Raw genomic sequence first — 3,281 nt, 5'->3', positions numbered from 1 at the left:
GGGGGGAAATCGCAGAAGCACCTGACACCCGGGAGCCCTGATACCAGCCCACGACATTTACTATCTACCAGGACTCCAAGATCCTTCTCCTCAAAACTGCTTTCCAACAGGACCACCCCTAACCTGTACTGGTGAATGGGGTTCTTCCTCTCCAGCTGAGGACCCTACACTTGCCCATGTTGAACCTCATTGGTTTATTCTCTGCCCAGCTCTCCAGCCTGTCCAGGTCATGCTGGATGGCAGCACAGCCCTCTGGAGTGTCACCACCCCTGCCAGTTTGGTCTCAGCAGCAAACTTGCTGAGGATACACTCTGTCCCCTCGTTCAGGTCGTTGATGAATATGTTGAACAACACCAGAGCGAGCACATGACTTCAGGAAGCTGCCCCTGTGGAGGGCTGGGCAGCCCCATGTCTCATTTGAACAGCTCAGACCAACCCCAGCCCAGATGTATGGCACAACCACGGAACAGAAAGGCCTCTGGCTTTGCAAGAGCAAAAACATTTAATTTGTAAACATTTGAGATGGGCTGCTCATGGGCCTTCCCAGTCCCGCGCTCCGCAGCCACTGGGTAGCTGGGGAACTGTTGCTCCCCTGGGATCACTGCTCCACAGGTGGGGGCAGGCAGCAGCAGTAACGCCTCCCCCAGGCCTTCAGGCAGTGCCACAGCCGGGCACAGCCCTCCCGCAGGCGCCTGATTGTGGACTTTTTGGGGATGGGGCCCTGGGGCTGCAGCCTGTCCTCTTGCACCTCACGGTGTTCCTGCTCCTCCAGCAACTCCTGGTGCTCCTGCTCCTCCAGCACCTCCAGGTGCTTCTGCTCCTCAAGCACCTCCTGGTTTCCCTGCTCCTCCATCCCACTAAGAGCCCCCAGTGTCCCTTGCCCCTTGGCCATGTCTCCATCCAGCTGCTTGTGGACCTGCTTGGACCATGCATGTCCAGCCGGGAGGGCATGGTCAGATGCCAGGACATCCTTCCAGGTACCTGAGGCCATGGCTGGAGAGCTGCTGGGGGACGTCTGAACATACAGAGGGCTTTGTGCACTCATCTCCCCGTGCCCAGGGACCTGCTCCTGCTTTGTTTCCTCAAGGCTATCTGCCCCCTTCTCCCAGTACCCGGGGGGGACCTGCCCCTTTGTGGTTTTCACCACCAGTTCCAGCATGGAGGAGTCCGTAGAAAGGTTGATTGTCATTAGGGAGCCTGGGGCACAGGTCTCAGGTGCACGTACAATGGTCACGGTGTGAGTTATGTCTGTGGATTCCAGCGGCTCCTGCAGCTCCTTGTTTGGTGACTCTGAACTCATCAAGGGGAGAAGAGCTGCTGAGGGAGGAGACAGAGTGAGGAGCCAGCAGCCCCCAGCACATGACGGCTCAGGGCTGCCGTGGGTGCCGGCCGTGGGTGGGGAGCTCAGGGCCAGGGCCACTCACCAGTCTGCTCCTCCCGCCTGACTCTCTTCTTGGTCTTCTTGCTCTTCTTAATCTGCTTCAATGCCTTCTGCAAGCACACCAGGCAGCTGGGTGAGACAGGAGCAGCTCCCAGCCCCACACCAACTCCCCCCATGCCACTCCACACCTCCCCAGCCCAGCCCAGCCAGCCCCACACCACAGCACAGTGGGCTGCACTGCAGGGTCACCTACCCGGAGCCCCCTGATCCCCAAGATGGCCGTGATGAGGGTGAGCTGCACCCCAAGAAATGCCAGTGCCAGCATCTTGGGGCTGCCAGAGCTCCTCCCTGTGACACGGGCTCTGGCACAGCTCTGGTGCTCCCAGGGACCAGCACAGGCCCAGGATGTGGATCCCCAGTGAGATCCTGGTTCCTCAGGAATGGGAACACAAACACTCCTGCTGCCAGACTGCAGTGCCCACTGCTCATAGACTGCTGCTCCCGGGGCCTGAGCCCCCTTTTATAGCCCACTAGGCAGTCACACTGCCTTTTGTGACATCAGGGGTCAGCCAGACCCACCATTCATAACACGGGGGGGGGCCAGAGCCCCCCTCGCTGACATCTTTCAGCGCCCCAGCCCCTGTCTGGTCTGGGCAGATCCCAGGGCTGGGACTTCATGGCAGGAGGCAGTGGGGGCATCTGTGGGAAGGCCACAGTCTGCAGGACAGGGCACCTGGTGTTTCTTCCCAGGGGAGGGAGAACCACCTTGTCCATGTCTGCGCCCACCCCCGGCAGCTCCGCTCCAAGGCCCTGGGGCCACAGTGGGGCCTCCAGCAGCCCTGGCTGCTCCTGCACCTCCATCCTGCTGAGGGCTCAGGGGAGCCCGGGCCACACCCACCCCAGGCCCCTCCCGCCCCTCACCCCCCAGCCACCTCTGCCTGCAGCAGCAAATCAAGCCTTGCACTCCAGTTGGAGCAGCCCTCAGCTTGCCCTCTGGCCAGGCCTTGCTACACAGCGCTCCTCTCCATTGCCAGCAGCTTGCAATGCCTGAAGGGGCCTCCAGAAAAAATGGTGACAGCCTTTTTAGCAGGGCCTGCTGCCACAGGACAAGGAGGAATGGTCTTCAAAGAAAACAGGGCAGACTCAGAGCAGAGAGAAGGAAGGCACTTTTTACACTGGGGGTGGTGAAACACGGGAACGTGTTGCCCAGAAAAGAGGTGGGTGCCCCATGAAATACTGAGCTCCCCTGCAGGATTTCTGTACAAGGAGGACATGCAGCTTGGCTGCAATCCTGGCCCTGCTTTGTGAGGAGCAAGCCCCAGCCCAGCAATGTTGTGTGTTCCCTTGGGAGGCTTTAGAGCAGCTTCTCCTCCAGGAACTGGGACCAGACAGCAACTGAGAACGGTGTCGTTGGCAGAACAGTCGGCAGGCGAGACGTGTCTGCACAGATGAAGATTTATTGCATCAAACGTTGGGATCTGAGCTCTTTAAAAGAGAAGGCACAAGTACAGTAAAATCTCAGCGAAACTGGGAGATGGGAATAGAAGTTGAACCTTGAATGCAAAAGGTGTCTTAACAGTGACATTTGCTCCTTGTAGCTAAATCAAACAATAAACGTTTCCCATTTAAATGCTAGCAACTTCCTTAGCATCAAGTTTTATAGTAGGCCTAGAGCATTAATTATAAATTTTAAAGGTTTCTATCATCTTTTAACTTAAAGATGAAAATCACTTCATGTCAAGTTTGCTAATAAAGATAATCAAGGAGTTAATCTCTCTCACCCTTGCCTGTCACTAGCTGGGTGTCCCAGTGGGTGGGTGGTAATTCTCAAGAATGAGTCTCTCTGGCAGGTGTCCCTGCTGGAGAGAAGAAGGTCCTGCAACCTCCTGGGAAAGTGGAC

The sequence above is a fragment of the Chaetura pelagica genome, unplaced genomic scaffold (assembly GCF_000747805.2).
Source record: "Chaetura pelagica isolate M959 unplaced genomic scaffold, ChaPel_1.0 scaffold388, whole genome shotgun sequence".
Lineage (NCBI taxonomy): Eukaryota > Metazoa > Chordata > Aves > Apodiformes > Apodidae > Chaetura > Chaetura pelagica.
Note: the sequence above shows the minus strand (reverse complement) of the source record.